We start from the raw sequence: 10,852 nt of genomic DNA, 5'->3' as shown, positions 1-10,852 counted from the left end.
GTTGTTCAGCCTAACAGCGCCATTCTACTTGTATTTTCTCGCAGAGAAAGCCTCTTAAAATTGCCTTAAAATCGTTGAATTTTACAATTTCTCGCGTGTAAGCCGCCCCCTGATTTACAATTTTCACCTCCATTTTCATGGTTTTAATAGGGAGTAGAAATGTGTTACTTTGAAGGGAAAATCTATCGCATTTTCTCGAAGATAAGCCGCCCCAGTGTATAAGCCACACTCTTAAAATTGCCTTAAAATTGTTGAATTTTACAATTTCTCTCGTATAAGCCGCCCCCTGATTCACAGTTTTCAGCTCCATATTCATGTTTTTTTTATAGGGAGTACAAATGTGTTACTTGGAAGGAAAAATCTTAAGAAAAATAATCATACGTGGTATTTCTGAGATACTGTATGAATCAAAAACACTATTAGGGTCAATATCATAAGGAATTAATTCATACGGTAATGGTTGTTTTCTTACTGCAAAACAGAAAATAACCACAAATATTAAATGTTAATTTGCCGGAATCTACTGGTGAAAAAAAGTATAGCAACACTGTAAATCTTGTGTGCATAAGGCATACCTTTGTTTCAGTCATTGTTTTTAGTTACAAATGCGGCTTATATGCGAGAAAATATGGTAATCCATAGTATTAGTGCTCCGGATTCATTTTTTTTTTACGTCATTTTCCTATTTCATTGTTTTTGTGCTTTTGGAGCATTGTCTAATCAGCAAAGTTCCTTCCAAGTTGGCCAGTTTGACTCTTTTGTGCACCTCTTTGCATATTACAAAGCCAAGACCACCCAACCCCGCCCCCACCCCCCTCCATTTCCTAGATCCACTTCATTACCCTGACTAATACGGGAAAAAAATGTTTATTCAAATGAACCCAGATCAAATTCCACGAAATAATGAGAAAATGTAGAAATGGATTATATGCTTGCGGAGGAAATAATTACAAAATGAAAGGGCACAAGGGTTGAGAAACACTCGTTTTACTAATTATTTATGTACTGAGCTGCATTTTTGTTACTGTCCAATGTCATAAAGATAAGAACAAGGAATTGTTTGCCGCTATGAGAAGTACTTTTCCATTAGAGCAACAAGAGTGAAATGTTTTCCTATCGGGGAACGCTTTAATAACCTCGAGGTTCTACATTCATGAAACAAAAATCATACAAGACCCTAAATTAGCCTTTGTAGTGAACTAATTTGAATACTTTGTCTATAGGTTCACCGGCAATTGACTGGCAACTGAGGCCTCAATTCACCAGTTCACCTAATACAGTGGTACCTCGAGATACGAGCTTAATGCGTTCCGGGACTGAGCTTGTATGTCGATTTACTCGCAACGCAAACGAACTTTTCCCATAGAAATGAACTAAAAACAAATTAATTCGTTCCAACCCTCTGAAAAAACAACTAAAACAGGATATTAGATTGGAAAAACATTTTTATTTGTTCTAATTCGCTATCTATTAACAAAGTAACATAACTAGTGGTTTAATAGTACTCAAATGTGTTTAATATTGTCAAAATTACATGGATTTCGCGGAGGGGAGAGAGAGAGACTTTTCGCACGGCAACGCGCTCGTAACACAAACAAATTTAAATGAAGTTGGATTATGATGCAGACACACTAAAAATAATTTTAATCTAACTTTACAGTAAAGTAACAAATAACTAGTGGTTTAACACTACTAAAATGTGTTTAATATTATTAAAATCGGACTTTTTGCATGGCAACGCACTCGTAACATAACATAAACAAATTGAAATGAACTTTGATTACAATGCAGACTCACTCAAAAATAAATTTAATCTAACCTTACACTAATCTTAATTCTAATTTTATTTTCAATTTTGATACCTTTCTTCTCCCGGGTTGGCTCTATTGGCCCCGCCTCCACCCTAACTTTCAGATGCAACCTATCGAGGGTTGTTTGCTTTTGTATTCCCTTCAAAATATTCCCAAAATGATGCACACAAATGTCCTCACAATAGGATAACGCACCAAAAGTTGATGCCCTAGAAACCAAACCACTTATGGTTCATGACAAAAATCTGCAAGAAAATGACTGTTTCACAACTTGAATCTTGTAATAGTATAATCTTAATTTAACGCTCATCATATTTAGATTCTAACCTTTCAATAGTTCAATCTAATCCCATTATATCCATATGAATTTTTCTTACAATTTCCCATGGCACAGAGTTTGACAAACACCGCCCTAATGAATCCAAGGATACAGGCCCAATCCTAGAAAATGTGTAAGTGGGTAACCCATTGACCAGACAAATGAGGTCTTGCTTTTTCACTTTTGTTTGCTGACGCGCTTGGTAGCCCACGTCAATTGCCCGTGTAGGTCGTGTACGGCCCACAGGCCATAGTTTAGCCACCTATTGCAATGCAAGATTGATTGGCTTCTGCAATTTTCCGCCTGAGCGGCTAGCGAGTGCTCTTTGTGGACGTTGCCAGGAGCCAGGGTCTCAATTCAAGCCCACCAATAGCTCTAAATGCTATTCTACGTCTGATGGTCTATAGTGTGTTTTTATGTCCCACTGGTGTTGTTGGTGTTTTGGAGTGAAGACCATTTTGGAGTGGCGTTCTTCAATTTCATGGCTTTGATAGCCATTTTTATTTTTTCGTATTGGGGAAAAAAGTACAAGTGGAAAGTTAGAGTCTCCTTTCTCCTTGGAAAAGACATCTTGCACGTATCATTAAGTTCAGCGTTGCATAGATACCATTTTCTTTTTTTAGTACTAAATTACTGCAAACTCACTTGAATGGGAAATAATTGCTTTTGCCGAACCTCTCAATTGATATGGTTTGCACATATTTTGTAGGGGAATTTCAAGCCTTCAACGGATACGGACTACAGTATATTAAATAAAAAAATAAATCCTATGGAAAAACACAAGTCAAATTAAAAAAAAAATACTACTATATAATTAAATAGCTATATAGTGGTGTGTACAAGGACAACACCAACTTTAAGGTTTTCAATGTTTATTTGGCACGGAGAGCACAAACAAATACTGTAAACGGTATCCAACGGCAACAAAACATCATCTGCGCTGGCGGAAGCTAAACAAATCAATCAATCAATCAATCAATTCTTGCTTTCCTAGAATGCTGAACAACCTTTTACTCCCACCTGTGTGGTTGACAACAAATGGATGAGCGATTGAATTTTTCACACTGACCTAATGTCACCAAAAGTTGACGTCTCCGGACCCTGAACAACTTCCGGTTCTAATGATGCAAAAATAAGTACGTTTTTAATCGCCTAATCATATGACTTTCCTCCAAATATTCCTTAAATCTCCTAATATTACGCAAAAAAAGTGTAGTGCTCACAGACTTTATTACATCGGCAAAAGCTGATGCCTTAGAAACCAAACAACTTCCGGTTCATGTTAGAGAAAAATAAGCAACAAAACGAATTTTACAATTTGAATCTTGTAATAGCTATAATTTAACATTCATCATATTTTGATTTTAACCTTGTAATAGTTCAATTTTAATCTTGTTACATTAATTTTTCTCTCTGAATATTACTTTGTATGACTATAGCCGTGTTTAGTTTAGCTAATTAGTTATTCTGGCAGAATACACACACACTTGCTAGCCTATTCTTTCTGTAGTTTGGGTCCATACAGGTCCAGACCTAACCCACATTGTTCCATTTTCTGACCTCTACTCTGACACAACTGCAACCATTCTCTTGAGCAAACTCTACCCATCATGCATCGGAAAATGACGGCTACCAAAAAAAAAACTATTGTGTAATTTAACAGCTGCTACCAAGACTATCAGTAAAGAAGCAATTAAAATCTGTAGTATGTTTCCTTTAAGTAGGCCCACATACACTCTTATTTTCAATCAGTTTCTGCATAATCACATGATCACGGCAGACAAGACTGTCAACAATCAACACCTGAGAAGAACCTGCACGTGTGCGGTCGATTGGTCACCGGTCTTTTGGTCGCCGTCTTTTGGTCGCCGTCTTTTGGTCGCCGTCTTTTGGTCGCCGTCTTTTGGTCGCCCGGACCGCGACAACGGGCGACCAAAAGACCGACGACAAAACAAGGCAAAACAACACGGTCTACGCATCAATAAAAGCCAACAATGGCCATGAGCAATTTTACTGAGCAGACATGTGAGTGGAGAAGAGTTTGTATGTACATGTGTTGTCCCTTTAAGAAGCTACGTCCGTCAGGGTCTTAACAAGCTCTCCAACAAAAAACAATAAAAGTCCGGGAAATTTGGAGCTTTTCTCTAGCCTAATAATTACTAGGGCATCAAGTATGACTAAATAGTAATTCGCAGTTTGTATTTAGGGAATTTGAGCAACCATATAAATGGTAATTATCAACAACCTTCCGGGCGACCAAAAGACCGGCGACCAATCGACCGTGTACCGAACCTGCATGCACACTCCCTTTTCCAAAGCAGATTTTTACGGGAACCATCTAACGGCGACATCAGTCCACGAGCGGTGACAGATGAACGCTTGCGAATCATTCAAGAGACGAAGCTCGTCTCCTGTGAAGGACGCCGACGTAGAGCGTGACCAAACTCTCATCAAAGCCAGGCGAGGCCGTCTGCCGATCGGCGGCGACACACCGACACCGTGAAGGGGAGACGAGCACTGACGAGCGAATGATGGCAAATAAGGCAAAAATGGCGACTAAAAATCAACACGTTACATTGACCGTTTCCAAGCCAACAAGACTTCCATAGAACATTTAAATGCGAGCCTCGCCGTTCAAAACCAACTAAATACACATTCTTCATCTGACCTACATTATCTGACCTTGTCGTTGACACCTTTCTTCTAATCTGCTGCACCACAGCGCCTCCTGTGTTCACTTTTGGCACACACAGTATACTATAAAAACACTTTAAAAAAGTTTCATTCAGTATAATGCATCGGAGCCTGTTTTGCACTACCAGTCTGAATAATCATATGATAACAAAAAAAGGAATTACAAACAAATGAATGCACATAAATAATAATTTGACCTCAAATTTCACCTTTAAATATACAGTTTCCCCCATTGCCCAAATAACCACATCTGTAAATATTTCTATGCTAAAATGAGGATATACTCTGAGGTTTTATCAGGGCTTGGATGTCTTTAGTTGTTCTACAGCACTATCTGCTGGTAAAAAAACATCTATACAACCACCAGCATAACACGTCACTTCAGATCTCAGCGTGACGTCACATGACCTCTTTATTTTTAAAGGCCCTTCTAAGCCATTTTTCAGACATCTTCCCAAACACTCACTGTTCATTAAATATACACATAAAAACTGATAATTTGATTATACCAAATACCAATAACCACCCAAAGCATCATATTCCCAGTTTTTAACCAGATCAACCCACTCTCCCTGAAATGATCAGAATCACGAAAACACAAATAAAACAATAAAACAGTACAAACCTTATTCAAAATAACCACATAACACACACACATTAAATAGGGTCAAAATCCAAAATAACTCACTCATTTCTGTAGTCATCACAAATCTGAAGAGTTCTTTAAAATGCCACTGGATGTCAGTGCAATTCTTTGCTCGACTCATTGGGCCCACATCCAATCAGTTTTCTTCTAAACAGAACAAAAAAAGGAACTAGTTAGTGCATTTTAGTATAGAAGACTTGACCTTTCTTTAAAAAAAACCCAAAAGAAAATAAAAAAATACAAATAAAAAAATAAAAAGAATACATAAAAAAACATCTATTAAAACACTGGCCATCAGCAATAAAAACCTAGCTCACTTTAAAAAAAAAACAATAAAAAAATTACCCAATTACCCATTACCTATAATAAAAATACCCAAACCCTGGTTTGAATTCATATCAAATATTATAACTCAACACTCTTTAACCTCCTTTAAAATGACACTGTCCATACAAAAACCATTCTTTAACTGATTATCAACTCATTAACTTAAAAAACATTTAAACTGGGATGGCTAGCATTGAGTAATCATGATTCCCTGCCATTGACGGCTCTAGACGTCTAATCAAATTTAACTGGCGGCCTGGCAGCGGTTGTCAATGGCAACCAATTCATTAACAATGTTGATGTACTGATACAGCCCCACGAAAATATAATATACATGATGTTTTGGCATCATAGCTTCCATGTTTTATGTATGGAGTAACAGGGCTTGTTGCAGCCTTTATCCATCAAGGGGGTTAAAATAAAAAAATAAAAAATAAAAACAGGCGGGTGTCCAGATGCGGCTGTGGATGTCATGGAAGGCTAGAACAGAGCAGATGGTCCACTCAAACTCAGATTAGACAATGTGGGAGGAGCTTTTTGTGTCTGCTGGGGGGGCTTGAGTCAAGTGTGTGTGTGGGTGTGTGTGTATGTTAACAGTGTAGTCCACATCTGTTTGTATTATACAACTAAGTGGCAAAAATCACTTTACGGGAAGAAAATAAATAAGGCAGTTTCATTAGCGGGATAGCTTTTTGGGGAATCGGACTCAAGGACAAGGAGGGGTTCATCAGCCAAGAATATTCTGTCTTTTTTTTATATTTATTGTATAAATAACAATAATTGCAAAGCTTCACTTAATCCACAGGTAACCACTCCATCGATGGGGGTCCCCTAGGAGATATGAAGGAGGTCTAGATCTGGTACTCAAAGGGAATAATCAGCAATAAAGGACTGGATGGGACTTAAATGTTAATTTTGATCATCATTATGGGCAAAGTAAGGTTACTTACCAATGGAAAAATACTCCAGAAATCTGTTGATGTTTGCTCAATATGCTGATATTTGCTCATTATGCTATTTGCTCAATATGCTGAGATTTGCTCAATATGCTGATATTTGCTCACTTAAAACCTGCAGTTGGTTTGGCCAACATAGATGGCAAAACTTTAGACCATCTAATTGCTAAAATATACTTTTCTGCATGATCTGCAAAAGCTGCATTCAACAAATTAATTTAAATAAAATAAATAAACTTAAAGTTAATAAGACTGAGAGCAACACCAACCTTCCTTTAAGACACAAGGCAAGTGAATACAAACAAATTGCTGAGATAATGAGAATCACATGGGCAAGATGGCTGACTGGGTGAAGCTGATTGGCTAAAACACAGGAAGTCAGTGATGAGAACAGGTGGGAAAGACGTCTAATCAGTGGACCAAACAGGAAGAACAAGAAACAAAACTCTTCTTAAAGCAACAGTAACGGAAACAAGTTATAACATTAAAATGAGGGCCTGATTGGTTAAAACACAGGAAGTCAGTGATAAGAACAGGTGGGAAAGATGTCTAATCAGTAAACCAAACAGGAAGAAGAAATTAAAACTCTTCTTAAAGCAACAGTAACTGAAACAAGTTATAACATTAAAATGAGGGCCTGATTGGTTAAAACACAGGAAGTCAGTGATAAGAACAGGTGGGAAAGACGTCTAATCAGTGGACCAAACAGGAAGGAGAAAAATAAAACTCTTCTTAAAGCAACAGTAACGGAAAGAAGTTATATATTAAAATGAAAGCCAGAAACTTTGGTGTTGTTTACAAAATGTCAGTCAAGTAATAATATCATGTCTGGCTTTGTTTATCGTGCGCTTTAAAAAAGATTAATCCATCTTAACCTTTTTCCAGAGACCATTTTAGGTCTTTCCGTCTTCTTCATGCCAAGTGTGAGGGATTTGTTTAACATATCCAAGTGTCAACAGCGACTAGAATGCCGGCCTGTCTCCATCTGTCTTTGAAAGAGGAAACAAAAAATGCATGTGGATGGTGTCCAATCCTCATTTTTATTGCCTCAACTCTATCCAATTTAAATCTAGGCCGCTTTGATTGTTATTTTTAGAAAATCGGTAAAAATAAGTTGTTTGCTGTTTCTTGTGCGGTTATTTATAGCTCCTCGATATTGGGATTGAAATCCTTTCAAGGGTTGTTGACCTTGTAAGTTGATCAAGAAGCTGAGTGAGAAGACGTAAAGGGAAGAGTGAAGAGCACTCAAGGTTGCGTGTACGAAATTCAATATATTTTCTTATCTTCTTTATATTTTATTACTTCGATTGTAGTACTTCTTCAAAGCGTCACACATTGTTTTACTCTGTTGGTTGTGTAGGGAGTATAAAATTTGGACGGTTTGTCGTTAGGATTTGAGGAAGTTCCCTGTAAAAGAGTAAAAAATTGGACGGTTATGGACGTTAATATGGTTTACAGTTGGAATGTGGGTCGGGGTTAGTGTTTACATTATTGTTTGTGTTTAGGAAAGTTTAGGTTATGTGATATTCTGGGTAAGGTAACATTTTCATGAGGGAATAGGTAAGTAGTATTTTAATTAGGATAGAGTTAATAGCGTATTTTGCGGAGTATAAGATATACTTTTTTTCTTTTTGCTAGGCCTGTGCTTAATGCTCAAGCACTACTTATGTTTTTTTTATATTTCTCTGACCACCACCAAGTTTTTTATAGCCTATAATTATTTGAAATATTTTTATGTTAACAAATGCGTAGTCCTCCATTTTACTATTGTTACTTTAGCATATTTTTGTTCTTGGTTTCTAAATAAAATAAAAATATTACCCTCCCACTAATATAACTTATTCTACAGCGTGACTTATATGTATTTTCCCTTTCATTGTGCATTATTTGGCTTATGCGGCTTATACTCAGATGCGACTTATAGTCCAAAATTATGGTACATTTGGTGTTTATATACATGATACGTAAAGCCCATAATTACGGCTTGGTAAACAAATTATTTGGCTTGAGTGCTTAGCACGTCAGCCTCGCAGATCTGGGTTCAAATCCAGGTCGGTCCACCTGTGTGGCGTTTGCATGTTCTCCCTAGGGCTGTGTGGGTTTTATCCGGGTACTCCGGTTTCCTCCCACATCCCAAAAACATGCATGGTAGGCTCATTGGACACTCTAACCTTAAGTATGAATGTGAGAATGAATGGTCATCCGTCTCCTCGTGCCCTGTGTTTGGCTGGCCACTGATTAAGGGTGTTCTGATAAAAGCTGGGGTAGGCTCCAGCACCCCCTGCGACCCTAGTGAGGATAAAATGGTTCAGAAAATGAAAAAATGAATGAAAAAAATTACATTATTTTGTAGTACTCCCCAAAACCAATCATGTCATTTTAGTAAAACACTAGTTAGGGCAAGGGTGTCAAACTCGGGTTGGTTCGCAGGCCACATTAACGTCAACTTGTTTCATCCGTGGGCCGGACAATTTTAGATATAATATTTAGATTTTTTTAAATAAATTGATTAAAAGAACTGGATTAAAAGCCCTGAATATTCAGTTCTTTATAGATCTAAAACAATGTTTATTTGAGCTTTTTTTAAATATTTTTTTAGATTTTACAAAATGATTTTTGAACTAAAAACACAGAAAAAATGGATTTAAAAATTACAATTATTGATTTAAAAGGGGGAAAATCAGGAAATTGAATATACATCTATACTCTTCATTTTAATTTGATCCTAAAACAGAAAGTCGGCACTCATGATTTACTTACTCGGGCCGCACAAAATGATGCGGCGGGCCAGATTTGGCCCCCGGGCCGCCACTTTGACACGTGAGTTAGAGTAATACATAATACACTATATTTGTAAACATTACTTAAGGTAGAATAATGAGGGTAACTGACCTGTTTTGGTGGAGTAAATAATTACAGTTTGCCACCCCCAGTGCACTGATACTCACAGCTGAGCAGTGTCCCACATTCATTCACCCCTCACCACTTACCCTTTTTTTAGCCACCGTCGCGCACTAATTCCAAATATTCCAACCAGGCGGACATTAAATATAAATGGCGTTTTGTGGAAATGGGAGATGCTTTTTTGAGAAAGGGTGCATTTGATACGGAGTGTCCTTGCGGTATTGAGGTCAAATATGGAGGGATTTTCTCTCTTGGTGAACTCATGCATGACCTAAATAGATGAGAGGGTGCTTGCATGTGTTCTTAGCGGCAAACGCGTTGCACGAGAACGGATTAGTAACATGTTTCAATGCACAAAATGTCAATCTGATACGAGTAAAGTAGAGCGCCAACTGTTCGCTTAAAGATGATGGCGGCAGATTTGGATTTCATCGTAGCGGTAGCCTCTTGACCTGCCTGAAAAGAGACGGGAAAGAGATATCATTTTCTTAGCTTTTCAACCCTTAAAGTGACAGATGGAGTTAGCAACGCATTAGCAAATATTTAAAAAATAGCCATGAAAAAAATAGGGTATTACATGCACATAGACAAATTCAAAAAAGGAAGTCAGGTGACCAGTACAACCAGGAAGTGTGTCCGTCGTGGTCTTGTTTGTCATCCCTAGGTAAGATGGCGGCGCGCTGAGCGAGCAATGGCAGGCACAAGTGAGTTTTTGTTGACGTTTTATGCAAGAGTCATTTAGTTTTTTTCTTGAATTTCATTCCTAGACGTCAAAATAAATTTTGTTAAGCGTTTTATCTATTTCTCTATTTTGAAATAAATGACCGTATCGGCCGCATTGTCTTGCGTCATGGCGCAATGGTGCCATGGCGCAATGGTGTCATGGCGCAATGGTGTCATGGCGTCATGGCATCATGACGCAATGGCGTTATGGCATTTCGTCTTTGTCACCTTGCAGTTTCGTGCATGTCAAATCTAATCTGTGCGCATATAAGACGCACCCTAGATTCAGTCATCATTTTTTGTAGCAACAAATACGGCTTATATGCCAGAAAATTCATTGTAGGCACAGCACTGATTGGTTATTTTTCCTGTTGTTGGAACAGTTATGGAAATCAGAATGACTTTTTTGTGGCAAAATGTACAGATAAAGCCATTTTTGGGTTTGGAAATGATGGATACACTTTTAAAAATC

Source organism: Stigmatopora argus, chromosome 6, assembly GCF_051989625.1.
Source record: "Stigmatopora argus isolate UIUO_Sarg chromosome 6, RoL_Sarg_1.0, whole genome shotgun sequence".
Taxonomy (NCBI): Eukaryota; Metazoa; Chordata; class Actinopteri; order Syngnathiformes; family Syngnathidae; genus Stigmatopora; species Stigmatopora argus.
Note: the sequence above shows the minus strand (reverse complement) of the source record.